Consider the following 7,729-nt stretch of genomic DNA (forward strand, 5'->3'; position numbering starts at 1 on the left):
AATGCATTATACCCAGGGCTAAATGACAATGAGAGCTTGACTCAATTCCTATTTAAAATACAAATCAGAACATCACCATGCAGTAAAGAAAGATTTAGTTGCATTTTTTTCTCCTGTATATCGCCAAGCTTGACTGGTCCTTTGTAAAGGATAGAGTGATAGAACCTTCATCATGTGTTTCAAATTTTGGATACTAGTTTTCTAAAGGTGCATATGAATTATTTATAGTGACATGCATATAAGTATTCACATATCTACCCGCCAGAAATACCTTCTTTAGAGTCCTCTTAATCTCCAGCAAGATTTGGCTTTAGAAAATACACATAAACAGAGACTTAAGATTTATTTGGGAAGCACCTCTGCCCCTCCATTTTAAAATTTTTTCTTTTAACGTTTTTTTATTTATTTTTGGGACAGAGAGAGACAGAGCATGAACGGGGGAGGGTCAGAGAGAGAGGGAGACACAGAATCGGAAACAGGCTCCAGGCTCCGAGCCATCAGCCCAGAGCCTGACGCGGGGCTCGAACTCACAGACCGCGAGATCGTGACCTGGCTGAAGTCGGACGCTTAACCGACTGCGCCACCCAGGCGCCCCATGCCCCTCCATTTTAAAACAGAATTAACCATGCAGACATAGTATTTTCAGTTTCACATCCCGCTGGTAAGTAAAATTTTTGTTAAAACCTTGACTACCTTGGTGATTTAGCTACAGCAACACACACACACACACACACACACACACACACACACACACACACACACGGACAAATAATTTCCAGAGAACGTCATACAATAATTGAACCTTTCTAGAAATAGGCTTTCTTTTGAATGACAAGAAGAGCCTATAGGGAGCTCCAGTTTCAAATCTGACCAAATGCATTCACAAAGCAGTTGTCTCTGGAGTGGTCTCCTTAGTGAGGAAACACTTTCCAACTTGTCAAGGTCTCCTTTAAAAGAAGTTATGTGCAATCCGTGGCCATCAGGGAGTCGCTTTCATTCTCTGCAAACAACCCTCTCCTCTGAGGTCCTCTCAAGATCCCTCACCAACACTGGAGAGTTCTTTACACTGCATGTTCAGTCAGGCATCAAGGACAGAAAAATCCACAATCTAAACTTCAAACGGAATTAACCATTCATTAGACAGTAACGCCAAGGATTCCATAGTTAATGAGCCACACGAATAGTATTACATTCAACAGCTGAAAGGAGGAGTTAAATGTCAATCATTTGCCTGTAATATTGCTAATAACCTTAACCTCAAAACGATATAGATATCTTCTAGCTCTCTGCCCACAGGAAACGTTCAATGTACATTTAAATCAATGCATATCAACTGATATAAAGCTTTGCACGTAGATATTTACAGCCTTACCCTCTTTCTACATAAAGCGTTTCTATCCTTATGATATTTACCACAAAGAACCCAGGTAATACCACGAGATACACCTAGAGCAATATTACACAAATCCTAGCATCCCGTTTTGAAATTCCTTCTTAAACTGTGTTTTTTGTTGTCAGCTTTGACTATGTCCATAAGTTCTTTCACATCACCTAAAAAATATTCTGACCAACTTTCTGGGTTTAAGTTATTAGCTCACTGTCTCCTGCTAGTTAAAAATCAATTCCCAAGTGGTAGCTTCTAAAGGGAGAGATACACGTGTACTCCGTGAAAACAGAAATCTATTTTCACCTTTAAGACACTAAACATGTCCCCTGAATCTCTGAGTTCTGACTTATCCGATGTTAACATCTGAAGCACATCCCGCAATCCCCTGCCGCATGGCAGGCTCGCCTGTTTTGATCACGTCTAAGTTTTCAAGGTAAACAGGTCACTCTCGGCGCCCGGAACGACAGAGGAAGAGAGCACGAACTCACCTAGGCGGTCAGACCCCGGACACAGGGGACCCGAGCGCGCGAAGCGACCTGTCGCGCCCCCGACTCCCCGCGTGCTGGGGGAGGGCGGGCGTAGGGCGGGCAGAACTAGGGTGGGAAAGAGGCTCGCCGCCGCTCCCCTCTGCGGACCATTGTCAGCGCCACGGTCGCCGGCGCTTTCTGCACGGTATGGGGGCGGGAGACTCTACCGAACCGAATAGTTGCAACGCTCTCCCGGAGCCAGGGAGAAAAAGCTGCTTTTGCATCAGAGCCGGGGGCCGTACCAGGTGTAACTTCCACCCCTTGACCTATTTTAGAGTGTGAGAGCGAAAGCGGTAGGGAAAAATAGACGGAGCGCGCGCGGGGGGGAGGGGGGCTCCGGGACGCGCGTGCCCGAGTGGGAGCGCGCGCCCGCCCTGCCGGGGCTTCCAAAGAGAAGTTACGGCGAGGGCCCCGCGGCCTCCCGGGCCGCGGCTCGGCGGCGGAGCTCGGGGCTGGCCCCCTCCGCGAGCTCCTCCCGCCGCCGCCCGGGTCCAGGCTTCGCGCGCCCTCCTCCGCGCGCGCGCGCCCTGCGCGGGAAGCTCCGTTCCCGGGGCTCGGGGGCCTTCGGGCGGGCTCCGCGACAGTAGCTGGGCGACCGCCTGCGGCCCCGGGCGCGCGGTTCCCCGCCCCCCTCACCGTCCCCGCCTCCCCGACCCGCCCTCACCTCTCCGGAGGCGGCGCTTGGGCTCCGGCGGCGCCTCCAGGCCGGGAGGACTGACGGCCTCGGAGGGGCGGCGGAGCGGAGCCGGGGGAGTGTCGCCTCCCAACCCAGTGCCCTGGGGACGCCCCGCCCGAACGTTCCCGGGAAGTGAGGCTCTGCCGCTCCCGCCCGGCCCGGGGATGGGGGTGACCTTCCTGCCTCCTTCCCAGGCTCTGCGCATCAGCCTTTCCCGGCGTGGCCGGTCCTACGTGGGAGAGGACGCCAAGGGGAGTACACCTGGCCGGCCCGGAGCACAGCAACGCGGTACCTGGGGGTGACAACAACGTGACGCTTTAGCGCCTCTTTTCTCCTTTGATTTTTGCAACCACCTACTTCAACGGAGATGTGCCTGTTGGGTTTCTGGGATAACCGAAGTCCGAGGTGCCAATGCTTAGTCTCCAGATCTTGTCATTGAAATGGGATGCTTAACCTGTTCAAAGAGTTTTGCAAAACTAACCCCATCAAAATAGCATCTATCAGAAGGAGGGATGGAATTTAGGTTAGAAGTTTGTGTCTAAAATTGGACACGTCTGCCCCATGCACACCCTCTTGCTTCTGTAACAATAGGGTTTAACTACTTTCTGCCAAGTCCTTGGTGTGATAATCTTCAACCCCTATTAGTAAGCAACTCACTAGTTGTCAGAAGCCTGTGCATTACAAAAAAAAAAAAAAAAAAAAAAAAAAATTCTCGGGGTGGGGGGGGGCGCTACTCTAGGGCTCCCATAGACACTGGTATATTTAAGGTACTACTAAGAGGGTGGGTGGAGATCAGCATACATAGTTTGTGATTCTGAAATAATTTGCCAGTGCAGCACTATATTGGGGTAGGGGAAGGAACCTTTACTTGGGTATTTCCATGCTCAGGAGAATCAAATCGACGTTTCCTTTTTCTGTAGAAGTTTCCCTTTCGCATTTAAAAGGGGGAAAAATCATGAGCCTGATTTCACATGTTTTTCTTGAGCTGGATCCCAGCCCACTGAAGTGCCACTGGTGATTTTTATTTCTATTCCATGGAGATGCAACCGCAATACGTCCTTGAGTGCAAGATACATATATTTGACACTGTGACGTCCCGTGCCATCTTCTAGCGGTGCACTAGGGGACAAGGCACACCTAAATGAGTATAGTGACTTAAACATAGCAGGTACCTAGTAAATACCTGTCCAGTGAATGGGGTCTCAACAGTATGTGATAAATACAAAAGTGGCCTGTTTCCAATTCTGCAGGAAAGCATGAGGGAAATCAGTTAAAAGTGACGCAGTCAGGGAAGGCGCCCTGGAGGTGGTGACAGGTGCAGGATTTTGCTATGGACAATCGGCTAAGGGATGAAAGTAAGAAAGTCTGTTTACTATGTTTCTGAGATATGGCAGGAGAAGAGGTTCTTAACATTTTGTAGGTATTAGGCTCATCTAAGAATCTGAGAGAAGTTTTGGAACGCTCCTATATAAAAAACAAATGTAAAAATGTTTGCCTATATTTTTCTGGGATTTCACAGACTGGCTAAGGCAAATCTACAGAATCCCTAGAGTTCTGTGGACTTTAGTTACCATTTCCTCATTCGGCAGCAGGGAGAAAAATAAGGAGATTATTCTACTTGAGGCCATCATAACAGGCATTTCCATGGCCACCACCAGAATTTGGGTAATGACCAAGGGAATAGAAAGAAAATTGTGCCGTAGAGGAAATGTGTACACTTGACAAGTAGAGCCCTCTTTCTCTTGAAGCTAAAACATAGCATTTGTGTTCTTTTTGTACCTGAGAATTTCACTTTCATCTCTCAGCAAAAAGATAAAATAAAATATGGCTGTCAAACATGGCTGATGCAGGGCCGGTACATGGAAGGGAATGGCAGGCAGGGTATTGAATTATCATCTCCTTACTTGTGATGTTTGACATTATTCGTGAACAAAGGTAAGTAATCTTTGCTCTCAAGTAGACATAACCAATTCTATGATATTTCTTTTTATTTTAATTTTTTAAGTTTATTTATTTATGAGAGAGACAGCATGAGTGGGGGAGGGGCAGAGACAGAGAGAGAGAGAGAGAGAGAGAGAGACAGAGACAGAGACAGAATCTGAAGCGGGTTCCAGGCTCTGAGTTGTCAGCACAGAGCCTGACATGGGACTGGAGCTCACAAACCATGAGATCATGACCTGAGCCAAAGTCGGATGCTTAACTGACTAAGCCACCCAGGCACCCCTATGATATTTCTTAATTTGGCTGGTTAAAATAGAAATTTGATATTAAAATTTCCTTCTCTTTCTTTTCTTTCTTTCTTTCTTTCTTTCTTTCTTTCTTTCTTTCTTTCTTTCTTTCTTTCTTTCGAGAGAATCTTAAGTAGGCTCCACGCTGATTGATGCAGGGCTCTATCTCATGACCTGAGCCAAAATCAAGAGTCAGATGCTGAACTGACCAAGCCACCCAAGTTCCCCTGTATTAAAAAAAATTTTTTTTAAAGAAATAATACAAGTCTGGCAGTGATGCCACACAGAAGATTCCAGTAGTCCCGCTTTACCCACGTTTTCACTTTCTGTGGTCTCAGTTACCTGGCTGTCAATTGCAGTCTGGAAGCAGACGTTCCTTTTCATATATCAGAACATTAGTCGTCAACAGTCACCTAATGCTACGTCACAACACTGCGGTTACTCACCTCACTTCCTCCCCTCTCCAGGGCATTTTATCATCTCATATCTTCATAAGAAGAAGGGTGAATGCAGAACAATAAAATAGCTTGAGAGAGACAGAGACCACTTTCCCATACCTACTATTACAGTATATTTGTGGAATAATTCCATTTTATTATTAGTTATCGTTGTGAGCCTCTTACTGTGCCTACCTTATAAATTGAACTTTATCAGAGATATGTGTGATAAGAAAAAACATAGTATACCTAGGGTTCTGTCCTGTCCCCGGTTTCAGGCAACCACTGGGAGTCTTGGAAGGTGTCCCTTGTTGACAACTGTTTTATTAAAACGTAGAGACTAGGGGCGCCTGGGTGGCTCAGTCGGTTAAGCGTCTGACTTCAGCTCAGGTCACGATCTCGCGGTCCGTGAGTTTGAGCCTTGCGTTGGACTCTGGGCTGACAGCTTAGAGCCTGGAGCCTGCTTCCGATTCTGTGTCTCCCTCTCTCTCTGCCCCTCCCCCGTTCATGCTCTGTCTCTCTCTGTCTCAAAAATAAATAAACATTAAAAAAAATTTTTAAAAAAAGTAGAGTCTATATAGAAACAATAGGTCTTCTCTTACAGTTAATTATGAAGTAAGTGTTGGTGATGGCCTCAACAGAAGTTAGATGACTGTGGAACATGTAACAAGTGTTCTCCCGTTTCTTTATAAATTTACACTTCATTTTGTATTGCTTAGTTAACTAAATTCCTTTATTATTATATATATTTGTATATCATATACACTGTATGTAAAATAAATATGTGAATACATTATACATAATACATGTAAATATATAAAATATGTTATATTGAAAACGTAACACGAATATATAACTATATATAATATTGTCTATAGTATATATTATTGTGTAACACGTTATGTACTTTGTCTTATTGTCATGTTGCTTAGTCAACTCAGTTCCTTAGTTCGTGAACTCTGGGTCTGGCACGTGCCTCTTGAGCAGATGGGAGGCCACGTTTCTCTGAGTATCTGCTCTGTGCCTTCAGAGAAAGGCAGTGACGGTGGTTCCTCACACAGAGGTACGATATTTGCCGTCACGTGACTCACCCAACAAAGGGTTCGTGTCCGCCAGTCAGAGCTGTCTGGTTTGTCCTGTGGCCCACAAGGCGGTGGCTAGAAGCATGCTGCCCGATAGAGATATGCAGTACGGAGGCTGAGACCTGATGAGATCCTTTCCTAAGTGGCTTAAAGGCGAGGCTTGGATTCGATTCCGAGCGGCGAGTGCTCTAGAGCCTGTGTCTTAACCTGTTTGCTCTCTGCCCCGAGAGAGGCAAAGACCGAGTTAAACTGGGCCACATACACATGGCCAAGTCACAATGTAGGAGTGATGGGTGGCTTGACGGCTGAGAACTCACCCTACTATCCTGCCTGGAGCTGCGTTTCCTCGTTAACCTTCCAGGACCTTGGGCTTCCTTACTTTGTCAGGTAGCTTCGTGATAAGTCTTATCGACGTAGATAACCGGCTTCTCTTCTTTGTAACCTGAATGAACACAGCATACTGGTGGTCTGTAACACCGCCATGACAGGAAACAGGCATAACCATCCTGTCCGTGGCTCCGTTTTTTTAGTGGTCTCCTTTCCTCCTAATAAAATCAGAAGATTCCTTCTTAGAGATGTTATCCGAAATCAACTGTCTACAAATCAAATCACGTTTTTTACCAGCAAATTTTTTTAGTGAACTGAATCTTTTCCCACAAAAAATAGCATTTCTTTTCTCTGAACCATCATGAAAATTATATCCAGAATTTAGCAGTTGTTTTTTTTAACCATTTATTTAGTGGAAATATGGGGGAAAATACAAATCAGTATTTACTAAAACCAAATTATTTCACATCCCTTCTGCTTGAGATTCAATACCAGCTCTCCTTGGCTTTTTAAATACCACACATCCTGTAGAGTAGGCCAGAGTGCCCCTCACGGCCTGGCCCCAAGCTACCTTTCTGGGCTCAAGGAAAATCATGAGATTTCTCCAGCTTATACAGCCCTAAATTCCAGGCCTCTAATTAAAGTTATGGCATTTATGTAGAAATTCATAGAAGCTGTTTTCCTAGAGCTTGTGACCATTTAATCAGTTTGTCCTCCTTGCCTATCATAGTTCTTAGCATTTAGTTAGAGCTCAGTGCATACATTTGAATTAATTAATTTGCATGTATTGCGATAAGCCTCGGATTGTGCTGAATGATACTTAGAAAACTATTTCATTCGTTTCAACTTTGGCTGTCTACTACATAAAAAGCCCCTGGTCAGTACTGGCTTTAACCACTTGGGTGCTTATTTGTTATTACCACAATAGAGACGGACTTAAAAAAAAAAAAAAAAACACATTGCTGTGTTTTTCCCTTCGTTTCTCCTCCTTTCAAAGTCATTCTGTATTTTTGAGCGATCCTAACTAGTTTAGAAAGATAACATCTTGGTGCATAAGAAAATCGG

At 45.3% G+C, this 7,729-nt stretch overlaps 1 protein-coding gene across 3 annotated transcripts in view; it reads right to left on the bottom strand.

Annotated features, from left to right (window-relative positions):
- TRMT9B (tRNA methyltransferase 9B (putative)) overlaps nucleotides 1-2,272 on the bottom strand; it is a 76,290-nt gene extending 74,018 nt beyond the window's left edge. The window contains exon 1 of one of the 3 annotated variants that reach the window (XM_003984641.5): nucleotides 1,876-2,272. The gene's annotated coding sequence lies outside the window, so the exon portion shown is untranslated. Of the gene's footprint in view, nucleotides 1-1,690; nucleotides 1,809-1,875 lie in introns of those variants that run through there. The other 2 variants (XM_019828348.3, XM_019828349.3) reach the window with 2 other exon arrangements.
- Nucleotides 2,273-7,729: the final 5,457 nt, after the last annotated feature.

The sequence above is a fragment of the Felis catus genome, chromosome B1, assembly GCF_018350175.1.
Source record: "Felis catus isolate Fca126 chromosome B1, F.catus_Fca126_mat1.0, whole genome shotgun sequence".
In the NCBI taxonomy this organism is placed as follows: Eukaryota; Metazoa; Chordata; class Mammalia; order Carnivora; family Felidae; genus Felis; species Felis catus.